At 32.5% G+C, this 14,858-nt stretch overlaps 1 protein-coding gene and 1 long non-coding RNA gene across 4 annotated transcripts in view; both read left to right on the top strand.

Moving 5' to 3' along the window:
• LRRTM4 (leucine rich repeat transmembrane neuronal 4) overlaps positions 1–14,858 on the top strand; it is a 708,453-nt gene that overhangs the window by 365,033 nt on the left and 328,562 nt on the right. The window lies entirely within an intron of this gene.
• On the top strand, positions 2,019–7,041 carry LOC140600658 (uncharacterized). The gene is made up of 3 exons (XR_012003830.1): positions 2,019–2,122; positions 5,427–5,509; positions 6,633–7,041. It is a non-coding gene; the product is annotated as an uncharacterized lncRNA (long non-coding RNA).

Genomic DNA, 14,858 nt, shown 5'->3' with positions numbered 1-14,858 from the left:
CATTCACCATGCCTGATTCAATTTTACTAGATTCCAGAATTACACTTTATCAAATACTGAAGCATTTCAGAAATAAATGGATGTAACGATGCCTCAGCATTGTCGCATGCTCTATCCGTCATTGAAATCTTGTGAACATTAATAATGAACAAGTAGGATTGAAAGAAATTATGTGTCTCTGCCAACTCATAAACCACAGCAAATAATAAAAATGGAGTTTAGTCAGTGACTTACCAGCTGCACTGATGTTACTAATGAGTAAATAATTTTCATTCATGAAGAAAGTAGATACTCTTCTGGGTTTGAGGTTGTCATTTTTTTCCTAGATATTATGTCAATATTCACACTCAGTGTTCCTAAGCCAAGCTATAATTTGGTAATATTTAGAAATAAGACAATCACTTAATTTTTAAAGATATATTATCAGGGTTTTTTTTCCTAACCAAAGAGACAAGAAATGGGCTTCAGTGGCAGTATTGCTACAAAATCTATCAATTTCTAGCAGTGATGACATTTGATCGAAGTTCTGGCTTTATATAAATAAATGAGGTTACTGTGATGAGGAGAAACACTTTCTAAAGGTAACAAATTTACTTTTTGTTATAATATGAATTCTAAATTCATGAGCATGGGAAAGAGTAATTTAGTTGTGAAATAAACTCTATTTTGACAATAATAAATTCTCTGTGTACAATGCGGAAGTTTTGCAGATAAAGAAGAAGTTCTACAGTCCTGCAATCACATGTCTTTAAACAGCACACAGAGCAGATTAACTTGTGAATTCTTAATGCAGAAATAAGCTCTAGCACCTATAACAGGTCTAGGCTTTAACATGTTTGAATAAGTTAAACCCACTTATTAGATTTTAAAAAACGTGTAACAAAATGTGTATTTGTGTGTGTGTGTGTGCATACCATTTGTGAATTGCTCATAGGATTAAAACTCTTTAAAGTTGAATTGCTGATTTTATTTTGTTTCCTCAATTTGACTGTATAAATAAATTTTAATTGATAATGTTATTTATTTATTTGGTCATTACTAATATAGAGAAAAAGTTACTTCTCATCTGTTTGACATCCCCTTGTGGTGCAGATAATTTATGGTAAAAAAAAATGAAAGGATGTCACTTTAGGAAAAACTGACTTGGGAATTTATAATATTAGATATAGTGTAAAGAGTATGTCCTCAATTCTCATGAAGAAAAATGGATGCATATATAATTGTAAGAGATAATATTTAAACAGCTTTTCCAAGTTTTATAATAAAAAGGATGCGACATTCTTTGCTCTCTATTGAGTCATTCTAACACTGTACATTTTCCATCTTGGTTTTGATTCCTTAAAATTACACAGATATTTGAAACCATATGTCCCAACAAAAACTTGCATATAGATGTTCATAGCAGCATTATTTGTAACAGGAAAACAAAACAAAACAAAACAAACAAACAAACAAACAAAAACCTCTGTGTTCATCAGCTGATGAATGGATAGATAAAAAGAACCTTATTCATACAATAGAATGCTTTTTGGCAATTAAAAGAAATACACTATGGATTCATAATAAAATATGGATGAACCTTGAAAACAATATACTCTGAAAAAAAGGCATAAATAACTGACCATTTACTATTGATTATATACGCTATGTCCAGAAAAGGGAAATCTGTGGAGAAAGTAGTTGCCTGGGACAAGTGTATATCTATGTGTAAACAGTTTATGTGCAAGAGTGACCTCATTGGAGTATGAAAATCTGCTAAAAGTGATTTATAGTTATGTTTACACAACTTAGTGAAGTTACTAAAACATCATTGAATTTTATACTTTTTATTTGAAATGGGTGAATGATGTGATACATAAAAATTTTGATTACTTTTGAAAACAGAAACAGAAGTTGAGTATTTGAGGGCAGAAATTCACTCCTTATATTTTGTATGACATAAAAAAGGGAAGTCTTGACTATATAATAAAATAGAATGCTGAATGTTTTCAAGCTTCAGAGAACTCTATTATCAGCCATTGAAATTCTCCTGATACTCTAAAAAAAGTTAGCATGTTATGCTGTGCTAAATATAGATAAAAGGAAATGATGCATAGTTGAATATTTTCTTCATGACTAGAAAGTAAGTAGTTAATCATGCTAAATTTAAAATATTAATTTACTAAAAATAACCTTCAAGCTTTTATGATCATCTCTAACCTAAAATACAGTAATAATATATATGCAACAATTGCACCCTTAATAATATGTACTTTTTTTTTCTTTTATATTTCTCTACATGTACTGCTTTAATATTAAATTGGAGCTTATTCTTACATTTCTGTTGTCAGGGTTAGTAGAGGATAATGTCAGTTGTTATAGACTGACCTCATTATGTTACATTTTAAAACAATTAAATAACTTCTTACAATCTGCCTAGTAAATCATATTGTTGCTGAATCTCACTGAGTTCTACTTAGAACTTGTGGTTTGGGACGTCTGGGTGGTTCAGTGGTTGAGTGTCTTCCTTTGGCTCAGGGTGTGATCCCGGGGTCCAGGGATCCAGTCCCACATCAGGCTCCCTGCCAGGAGCCTGCTTCTCCCTACTGATGTCTCTACCTCTGTGTGTGTGTCTCTTATGAAAAAATAAATAAAAACTTAAAAAAAAAAGAACTTGTGGTTGACTTTTTCACAAAGTGCTTTAGTAGGATTAATGGGCGAATTTCAGAGTCCTCAGATCCATGCACTCTTTATCTCTGTCCAATAGATATTAACCTCAGGAAAAGTGTGTTATATACCATTTCTATATGAATAAATCACCATCTGTTTAAATCTTCGTCAGTGATTCCTGAATATTGCACTTAAAAATAAACAGAATGTTTTTTTATAACACTGAAAAACTGTTATAGACATTAACTGCATGAGCCATGTAAAAAAGAAAATACTCTTTTAAGAATGACTTTTCTGTGTGATGTCCATACCTAGAGTTGTATTAATCATGTAGAGTCATTTAAAATTAATATGATAATAAAATACAACTTTTTTTTCTACTTTATAATCCACTCATAGTCTCAGTGGAAGTTGGAAGCTTAATTTCTTTCTTGGTCATTCAAAAAAAATAGCCATTTACAAGTTCTCTTTCCAAGGAAAACTTAGACAAATAGAAATAAATAGATACAATCACCAAACATAACATTTACTAAAAGTTAGGTTTTATATGCTTATATTATAAATTCCTAGATAAGTGATCATATTTTGAGATTAGTTAGAATGTACCTGGTTGCCTTAGAAACAGCTTTGGATTCCCATGGGTACTTTTCCCCTCCATTATTTCTTCTCTTGCCTCACACATTTTCTGAATTAAGCATGTGAGACTAGAGTTACTGGGATATTATCGAAAAACTGTGAAGACTTCTTTTTACTTACAAGCTCATCGGAGCACATATTTCATACTCAAACATGCCTTGTTCAAGTTCTATATCCTCAAACTTTCAAGAGCTGAGGCCATATTCATACCCACAGATAGCATTTACTTTTAATAATATTTTTTGAGTACAAAGGGAAAAGTTGAGCATAGAAATAATTTTAAAATATCGTCAGGCACAAAAAAGCAATTTGAAAGTACTCACAATTCCATTACCAGTGATAACTAATCTAAATATTTTAGAGGATATGTCCCTAGTAATATTTCAACGAACTGTACAAGAGTATAGGCTGCTTTTGAAAATAATATGCCCGAGATATCTATCCATGCTTTTAGACAGATTTTTTTAAATAAAAACATGATTAATGATAGCATAGCATTTCAATATTTCACAGTATATTTCACAAGTCTCTTCTTGTTGAAGGTCAAAAATGTTTCTGATTTCAATATAATGAAAAAATTCGAAATGTTCTTGTGGGAAAATATTTGCACATACACATAGCAAAATTATTAAAATAACACTTACAGATAAGGAAATCCTGGTGCAAAGAGCATGAACATTTTTTTAATTTAATATACAATAGCAATTTATCTTTGTATCAGTTTAAACTTTCATTATCAGTTCTTACTGGATTTAATTTCATTCTCCATAAATATCTTATTGGAGATATTCAGCAAAACTCTGTTGGTAGATTTGATTTTGATTTGTATAAAGATTTTTTTTTTTTACTTATCTAGTTATTTAATTGCTTTTTATGTGATAGTTTAGCTGAGTATAAGTTCTAAGTTGAAGCTATTTTCTCTCAGTATGTTAGAGTCAGTCCGGGGGCACCTGGGTGGTACAGTTGGTTAAGCATCTGACTATTGATTTGGGCTCAAGTCCTGATCTCAGGGTCTTGGGATCAAGCCCAAGGCAGGCTCTGCACTCAGCAAGGAGTCTACTTAGGATTCTCTCTCCCTCTCCCTCCGCCCCTCCTGTTTATGCTCTCTCTCTTTCTTTCTCAATAAATAAATAACCTCAAATAAATAAATTATTTGTAAAAATGAAAAATAAACAGTCCAGTTGATTTTTCTTTATTGCTCTTTAGTTGTTTCTCACTGATCAAAGTTACTCATTGTTTCTGTGTTCTACAGATTGACTCCCATGAGATTAGATGTGGAGCTCACTTTATCTCATTTAGGTCTTCTTGTGATGTCTGCATCTAATCATTATCTTATTCAGCTATGAAAAATGTAAAACTGCATCACTTTGCATTTATCTCTCCTTCATGTTCTTTGTCCCTTATTTCTTAAACTATTAAATATATATATATATAAATAATATCTATCTCTTTAGCACTGTGCTGCACTGTGGGCTTCACATCTGTCTTGTCATTTACTAATTTTCTCTTTAGTTCTTTAAAATATTTAAAATTTCTTTTTCAACTCCTAAGTTCAATTATTTTATTTTTCACATTTCCCTAGCCTTTTTTGTGCTCTCATGTTTTGAATCTTCTTTCTTGTCTTTAGCAATTTTATACATATTAGTTTACAGTCTACAGTCTCTGATGTTCTGATTATTAGAAGGGAACAATAACTGGTTGATACCTTTACATTGGGATCCTGGCACTCACCTCTGAATTAGTCTGGCTGAAACTCATCTCCATTTTAGCTCCTGTTATCAAATTGGCCCCTCCTTTTCCAGTGAGGAGTTCTTGACTCTTTGGGGATTCCTCTATTATCATGCTTGCTTGTTACCATGCTCCTGTCTGCACAAATACTGATAAACGCTGGTGTTTAGTTCTTGTGGTTTCTCACCACCTGATTATATTTTGAGGTTTGTGGGAATATGTTACCTTATACTTTTGTTGTAGATATATATGTGGGTTTGAGGTTCTGCTCTCCTAGATGTCCCATCTGTTTTTATGAAAAATAAAACCCATCCCATCATTGTCTTTAGATTACAGTGGTTTGTTCTTACAAAGAGAAACAATTTGAGGATTCTGGTGGGAAAGTGTCATGATGTGATTTACACTTTTAAAAGGTTACTGATTTCTGTGGAGAATGGATTGATGGCTGACTGGCATGGACACAAGGAGCCCCGAACAGGGGTTTATATCAATTCAGGTAAGAGATCATGTTGACCTGGACCAGCAAGGCAGAGATGGAAGGGAGGTATAGAAGGTGTTAGTGATTTAGAGATGTTTAGGCAGAATGGGTTGATGGATTCCTTGTGGGGTTGCAGGGAACACAGGAATCAATGACTTCTAGATTTTGGCCTTGAGCAACTGTAGAGTAATGATATTAACTGAGAGGAGAAAGTTTGAGAGCAAATAAAGGAGAAATAAATAAAATTTTAAAAAGATTTTATTCATTTATTCATGATAGACACACAGTGAGAGAGAGAGAGGCAGAGGCACAGACAGGGAGAAGCAGGCTTCCAGCAAGGAGCCAGATGTGGGACTCAATCCTGACCCCAGGATCATGCCCTAAGCCAAAGGCAGATGCTCAATCACTGAGCCACCCAGGTGACCCAAGAATTTTGTTTTGATCTTGTTAAATTTGAGATGCCTATTAGAAATTCAAGTGGAATTGTCAACTAGGCAGATGAATGTTTGAGTCTGAAATTCCAGACTTAATTAAGGACAAAGACCCATCTGATTTATCATTTCTCATTCTTGGCTTTGAATCCTTTCTATCTAAATTCTAGGAGAATTCCTTTGATTAATTAATTAATTAATTAATTAAGTTCACTGAATTTGAGATCTATGGTTTACTGCCTCTACTATGTATTTTAAAAGGGTAGCCTTTCCCTCTGAATCAATTTTCCTCACTCAGAGCATTATCTTTTCATTACTTCTTATTGTCGTAATATATATAATGCCCTCCAAATTACATTGAGAACGGCAACTACAAATACCATTTAGTTTAATCATTTTCCATTGTAGATGTTTCTTTTTTTAAAAGACTTTATTTATTTATTCATGAGAGACACAGAGAGAGAGAGAGATGGAGACATAGGCAGAGGTAGAAGCAGGCTCCCCACAGTGAGCCCAAAGCAGGACTGGATCCCAGGATTCTGGGATCACACCCTGAGCCAAAGGCAGATGCTCAACCACTGAACCATCCAGGCGTCCTTGTAGATCTGTTTCTAAAAAGTATTAGCATGGGGTTCAAAGATGGGTCCTCTTTTCTCAACTGATAAATCTATTCATATGCCCAGTGAACAAATATCTTCTTATTCTTACAGATGAATGGCTACTTTTCACACCATTGGGAATTCTCTTGGAGACTGCATTGAGTTGTTTAAATCTTTCATGACAAACAAGATGGAAAAAGTTTAGATTCAATTTGCCAATTTAAATCTTCAATTGTCTGTGTACTCTCTCATATCTATGGTATCTCTAGAGGCTAAAATGTTTCTTTTATTTCCAGTGGTAACCTAGTTTTATTATTTTTTTAAACTTTTTTTTTATTTTAGTGATATCTTCCTTTTCCAAATATCATGATTTACTCTTTGAAGCAACTTTCAGTAGTGGCTTCTACCTTTGCGGTTCAACCTGCTGCCCCTTAGCCTTTAATGAAACCTATAGTGGATGAAATAATACAATGTCTTATCTGTATAAATTCTTCCACTTGGCCTAATATTTGGAATTAATGTTGAGGTAAAGCTTTGTTCAATACAAATGACATCATATTTACCATTGGATCTGGTATTGACCATATTTGCAAACTTTTTCTGTAAAGGACTAAATAGTCAATATTTTAGGTTTTCATGGCATATGGTCTGTCACAATTATTTACTTCTACCTTTATAGTGCAAAAGCAGCCACTGACAATACATAAATGAGTTTGAATGCAACTCTATTTACAAAAGCAGACAGCGGATACATTTGTCACATCAGCCATAGTTTGTTGATCTCTACTACGTGATATTACAGGAATTCTACTGGAAAGCATTTACTACACATTCAGAGTTTCCTGAGTCAGCCCAAGAACTCCAGAATTTCATATTGTTTTTAGCCCTTCCTTCAGTTTTTTTTAGACACTCAAAATCTTTTAGAAAATTTCCTTGATTTGGAGCAAACAGTATTTGCCGCTCACCCTGTGTCAGTTCTGCATTCCCTTCATCATTTGAAAAGTAATTTGATAAAATGGAAGATTTAAATACATGCTAAGATGCCCATCTTGGAATGTGCTTAATTTGAGTTTTTATTATTAAATGTTTCAAAAAAAGAGAATATGTTTACCCTGATACTGGAAATTTCAAAGAGCAGAAAAAGAACTCCTAAGTAACCTGAAGTTTATAACTGTAGAAAGCAGTAATCACTTTTAGAGCTGGTAAAAAAAATAAATAAATAAAAATAAAAATAAAAATAAAAATAAAAATAAAAGTAAAAATAAAAATAAAAATAATTCAATCCAGGAACAGCAAGACAGAGATCCATTAATACAGCTCTTTGATGTTGGAGGGAGGGAAGAGGTAGCAAAGCTTAAGAGGTGCTTGGGCTTCTGAGGAAAGGATGGGGACTAGTACTTGGACCTTTAGGGAATGTGCAAGCAGAGGATGGAGTCTACAATGTGCCTGGTAGTCTAATTTGCTAAAAGGACATGGCAAACCTGGAATGTGAGTGCGAGAAGAAACTGCAGGCTGGAGCTAACTGCTGTCTGTCATTAGAACAACATAGTGACTGGAAAGCAGAAAGGAAGTCCCTTTGCAGTACAGTCTCTGTTTAGTTCCTGCCATTAGCATTATCTAACAGAATGTCAACTAAGGAATGTGAGAAATGTAATTTCCAGAATCACATTGAGAAGTAGATTCTAAAAAAAAAAAAAGAAAGAAAGAAAAGAAAAAGAAATAGATTCTAAAATAAAGATATGCTTTCGGCTTCCAAACAATTGTAGATAACTAGCACAAGTTTTATTTAGCTCTCTTCACCTTAAGTTTTTAATAAGCTAACTGTGCTGTTTGTATGTGGGTCATAGTACACGTCATATTTAGAAATATTGCTTATCAGAATTTATATTTAAAATAAAAAAACTTTACTATTAAGCTAACATTATTCAGTTTTGATAGTACTTGTCTAACTATTGCATTTTGTGTGCCAAATATGCATTTAGAAAAAAATCATGTTTTGTATAATGAGGACTTCTGGTACTGAGAATGCCTTTATTCCTGGGCTTTTAAAATTTTACATGCATACACACACACACACACATTAGCATATATCTGAGCATGTATATTTTAAGCAACAGTCATAAATAGATATTAATATACATTATATCTTGTATACATTATACATTTATATAATTAGTATATATGTCATTACCAAATATATTTTATATACATTTATATATATATATATATGCCTATTGCTTGAAAAACAGATATTTTACTTACCAATAGTCGAAATTGTTTCCCACATTTATTCATTTAAATATTATTCAAGTTTTCTATGCATATAGCACTATGCTGTATCCTAAGGGAATCCAAAATAATATTTTTCAAACTGGCAATGAAATAATAAAACTTCGGGATAATAGGATTAACCAAAAGAATCAGAACTAATTTAGGAAGGGCTTAAAGCAATTCACATGTTTGCATATACTTTAGTATTACCTCATAGTGATATCAACATTTTTAATAACTCCTATGCCATTATTCATTTAACAAAATAAACAAAAATATCTGTATAATTTAATACCCAGTCCCTATTTCCCTCTTTCTGATTGTTTCAATGAGTTTTTCCCAACATTTTACTTATTTTTTTTTCATTTTACTTATTTTTAACTAAACTAAACATAACTTCCCATTGCATTTGAATATTATATCTCAAGAGATTTTAAGAATCTATGCCTTTTAATTTTTAAGACATTAATTAGTGAAGAAGCTAGGTTTTGTGCCCTGTAGAATGGTCCACATTTTGGATCTGGCTGATTGCTTCCTTGTGATGAGGTTTGACTTGGTTTTCTATCCCTGTTATTTCCTATATGAAAATAGTATTAAAGCTAAAAGGTTTGATTCAACTCAGCAGAACTACTTTTGCCACGAGAACATTTCATGCTGGTATTTCCTACTCATCAAGTGAAATTTTACACTATTAGTGAATGGGAATTGGGAGATGTCCCAATGGGAGTCTGAAGTTTAGTTTTTAGCAAAGCATGTCAAGGTATTGTGACTGATGAAGTGCTTAATAGCATAAAATAAATTTTGAACCCAAGTTAGCATAAATTCTTGAAAAACTGATGGATACTCCGTCTTCTATCACAGTCAACGTTATTAATACAAATGTGTCAAAAGAGTGTGATGAGGCTGACAAGGAGGTTAATGTGTGAATGATGCAGAAATGACAGAAAATTCATCGCGTGTTAGTCAAAGAACAAACAGGACATCAAAGGATGAGAAAAAAGAACAATGAATAGCTTAGAGAAAGAAAAGAATAATTTGTTGGAAAGGATTTTTCAGCTATTCAGAAAACAATTATGTTATTCATAAAATACCCATGTTATAATCTCCAGGAAGTTATGCATCTGCATTTTTGCATTCTACATAAAAAATAATTTTTTATGTAGAGACTGATATATTATTTTATTCATTTAAACTGAGTGATGACTGATCATTCATCATCTGATATATTAGTGACTGATATATTATTTTATTCATTTAAAAATTATGTTCAGATGAATGTTAAATTTAAGTGAATTTCATTATATTCAAATGCTTTGAATATTAATACATGGCATCCATAGGTTTCAGTTAATTATGATAATCAATACCAGCCACTGTTTTCCAACTTTTTTTTTTTTTTAATTTTTTTTTTAATTTTTTTTTTTATTTATTTATGATAGTCACAGAGACAGAGAGAGAGAGAGAGAGAGAGAGGCAGAGACACAGGCAGAGGGAGAAGCAGGCTCCATGCACCGGGAGCCCGATGTGGGATTCGATCTGGGGTCTCCAGGATCGCGCCCTGGGCCAAAGGCAGGCGCCAAACCGCTGCGCCACCCAGGGATCCCTGTTTTCCAACTTTTTGACTTAAGCAGACATTTACATGTTACCCTGATTGTTCTATTATCTAATGTCCATTATAAACTTTTTCTAGCACACAAAAGACAGACAGAACAACATTCACATGACCAGTATACAACTAATACAATAAAACATAAACTCTATTGGAGTCTCCTGGGTACACCTCCCAATAACATCCCATTCTCTTTTCTAAAGCTAGATAGATAAGGAGGTAGGTAGACAGACAGGTAGCTAGGTAGACAGACATGGATATATAGATATATAGATATTTAAGGATGTATATATGTATCTTTAAATCATGTAGAAAAAACAAACAAAAAATAACTAAACCATGTACAATATTGATAAATTTTAATATGCATATAAATGAAATCAGAATATGCATTATTCTGCAAATTTTTGGTGTAGCAATATATTTGGGGACTTTTTTGTTTTTTTTTTTGTGAGATTCATTCATGTTGACATGTATAGGTCTAATGCATTTATTTTCCATGCTGTACAGTATTCAGTCAAGAAAACATCACAGTTTATTTTCCCATCCTTCTATAAAAGGACAGTATTTTGTATTTAATTATTCTGCTGTGAGAAATAATACTTGTATTATGAATATTCTTATGGATATCTCCTTGTATAAAAGTTTCTCTAGATTATAGGAGTTGATATTATTTACTAGATTTCTCTCTAAAGTGCTCTCAATAAATTTAAATTACCACCACACCCACTCTCCATAATTTGACATTACCAAACTTTTATATTATTGTCAACATGATAGATGTGAATGGTATCTCATCATGTTTTAAATATTAATTTCTTTGTCTATTAGTGGAGTTTAATAATGTTTCCTTTTTTATTGGCTCTTCCTGTTTTTCTTTGTGAATTGCTTTTTCATGTATTTTGCTCATTTTCCCCTCATTTTCTATATTTTATTGATTTGCAAGTGGTCTTGATATTGTCTAAAAAATAATTTCTTTATGGGTAATATGTGTTATACGACTATTTCGTAGTCAATGAATTGTATTTTCACTTTTTGGTAGAATTATTCACGTCACACAGTTTATGACTTAAACATGATCAATTTTATCAATCCTTTAATTTGGGGATTATAGTCTTTATGTCTTGTTAAGATTTCCTTTACCAAGAGGTCTTATTAATATATTCATGTATTTACTTCTACTAATTTTAATGTTTGAATTATTCATTTAAATCTTTAAACTGCAGATATAAGTTTTTTTGTCTATGACAGAAAGTTGATATCTAATTTTATTGATTCCTCTGGGAATAAACTTTTCCTAGGCATTATTCTTGAATAGTCATCTTGACCTGAGTGACTTTCATTGTCATCTATAATACATATCAAGTTCCCATATGTGTATAGTTTTTTTTTTAATCTGAATTCTCAATCTTCATTTGGTTTTATTTATCCCTCTATCAACACCACATGTATGACTACCACATTAGTTCTCCCAAGTTGGTTTTCTTCAAATTTGACTTAATAGTGGCCCTTACTAACACATACATTTTATTTATTTATTTATTTATTGAAATGTGGACACACACGTGCACAGTGGAGAGGGCAAGGGAGAAAGAGAGAAAACCTTAAGCAGGCTCCATTCTTAGCATGGAATCAAACTGGAACTCATGACCCTGAGATCATGACCTGAGTCAAAATCAAGAGAGTTGATTTAAACTACTGAGCCATTTAGGTGCACCATTTTGACATAGATTTTAGAATCAAATTCTAGACCTAGAGATAAGTTATATATGCATTTGGGATTTCTACATGTTTTTGAAAGAAAATAAGAATTTTCTTTTTTATATAAAAGCATTTACTATTATGTAAGGGGAGACTTCAAACTTATTGTCACGATGTAGTTTATGTTTCCCCATTAAATTTTAAATTTCTATTATGTTTGTAATTTTATTGCTTTTTACCCTTAAGATTTTTTTTTCAGTTTTGATCAGGAATATTCTTTCCAGAACTTGAAGATTTAGTAATCTTTTGAATTTTTCAGGAATTATCTTCTTGTCTTTATTGGTCCTCTGAATTGTTTTCATTTCCTACTTCATTAATTTTCCTATTTTCATTTATTTTACCATTCTTGATATTATTGTAGCATTACCAGCTTTTTATTTATTAGTATTTATATTTTGAATGAAGCCTAAAAGTCACTATTTTGAACTGAAGTGTTAATTTAATTACCTTAAGCTAATAACTGATATCTTTGTAAATATTTCTGTCACTTAATGTGGGTATTCTATTTACTCTGCTTTTCTAAACTTTAATTCTATATTGTACAAGTCTTCCTTCTTTTGGATTGATTTATTAAAGTATTTAATTTTCCCCAGTAATGGAAATGATAAAGTCTATTTTCATGTTTGTGGTGATTCTTGTTTTTGTTTTTGTTTTTTTTTTTAAGATTTTATTTATGCATGAGAGACAGAGAGAGAGAGACAGAGAGAGAGAGAGAGAGGCAGAGACACAGGCAGAGGGAGAAGTAGGCTCCACGCAGGGAACCCGATGTCAGACTCGATCCCAGGTCTCCAGGATCATGCCCTGGGCCAAAGGCAGGCACTAAACCGCTGAGCCATCCAGGAATCCCCGTTTGTGGTGATTCTTAACCTGCTATCATTCATAGTTGATTTGACAATACTGATATCTCTTATCTCTATCCCACTCTAAAAGCAGTTCAGAAAATACATAGTATTTTAGCCTTGTTACTCTTCCATTTTATATAAAGTTGTAATTAGGCATTATTTAAATTTCATTTTGTCTTTTTCTCTCTATTCTCATTATAGAACTTTTTATTATTTTGTACACTCTGGTTTTGTTTATATTTTACATGTTCTAACCAATTTCTTTGCTCACTACAATATATATCAATTTTTTTATCAATATCAATCTTTTCTATATCAATCTTTTCTAACCTTTTTTTCTTATCCTTTTAAAACCCCTTAATGAAAATATTCTAGTGGTAAATTTTCAGTAATTGAATATGTCCTTTTTCCCCTCATAACTCTATTATACATGAACATATTTGAATTTTAAGCTGAGATCCTTTTGTTTAATATATCAAAGGCATTATTTCATAATTTCCCCCCTCTGTTATTGCTGTTGAGAAATCTGATTCTCTACTTTTACATCATTCCTCAATTCTAAAGATATTTAGTCCTTATCATCTTTAGCATGACCTCTCTTCCATTCTCTATGTTATATCCATCAGAGACATCAATTAGATGAATGTTAGACTTCCTTTGTCTTCTAACACAGCATGTTTATGAATATTAGCAAACAAGAAACTATTTGTAGGCAGCTAGATTCAGTATGTGCTTCTGATTGAAAGGCTATAGAGATGGTTCATGCTACTTCTCTGCCTTAGAGTCAGGTCACTGACCGCCATCTCTATAGGCAGGGCAATCTTTTGAAGGGACTGCTCCTAGGCCCTCCTGCCACTAAACAATCCAACCCACAGTACTAATTAGCACTAATTTCATGCGTCTACCCTGTGCCTCTTGCCTTCACCTCAGGGCTTTCAGTGGCTTCTGAGACATGAGACACTGTGAGACCTATTTGATATCCATACATGTGTATAGACCTGATACTGTATGAAGTTTACCCCCTAAGTAGTACATTTTGACAAATATTTAAAGGAATCCAGTGGTCCAGGTTAGCACTTATTTCTTTCTCCTCCTGATTTAGGCATAACCCATGGCTCAATTCATCATGAAATTGTGACTAGCTCAGCAACATGCTCAACACATTTACTTATACTTGTTTTCTCCACTTTTCTGTTTAGCTTCCTTTTTCCATTAATTTATACTTCCCTGGCAATGCAGTTTCCAATCAGGTATTAGCATCTGATATTTGCTTCAGGAAAAGGAGAACCTGTGCAAATGCATATATATTTACATATTGTCAAATTTCTATTATTTATTTTCTGCATGTATGTTTATTAGTGTACTAGTTCTCTTTGTTATTTATTTAGCATATCTATTGAATTTTTTAAATTAAATTATTATATTTTTCTTTTGTAGGTTTGTTTTATAGCTGCCCATTCTCTCTCTTTTTTTAAGATTTTATTTATTTATTCATGAGATACATAGAGAGAAAGAGAAGCAGAGACACAGGCAGAGGGAGAAGCAGGCCTCCCACAAGGAGTCCAAGGTGGAACTCAATCCAGGTACCGGGACCATGCCCTGAGTCCAAGGCAGACACTCAACCACTGAGCCACCCAGGCGTCCCACTGCCCATTCTGTGTCTTTCTATTGTCCTCAATTCTAATTTTTAAACATACTCATTCTGTGTTCTTCAACCAATTATTAGTATTGTCATTACCCTGTGCTATTGGTGTTTGAGTTCTTTTCTTTGTGTTTTTGATGGTTCTCACTCACTGTGGTTTGTGTCTTCATGCATCTGATCATTTTAAATGGTGAGCTCAGGTTTTCCAAGAT

The sequence above is a fragment of the Canis lupus genome, chromosome 12 (genome assembly GCF_048164855.1).
Source record: "Canis lupus baileyi chromosome 12, mCanLup2.hap1, whole genome shotgun sequence".
In the NCBI taxonomy this organism is placed as follows: domain Eukaryota; kingdom Metazoa; phylum Chordata; class Mammalia; order Carnivora; family Canidae; genus Canis; species Canis lupus.
The sequence above is the reverse complement of the archived record's forward strand: the minus strand, read 5'-3'. Positions and strand labels throughout refer to the sequence as shown.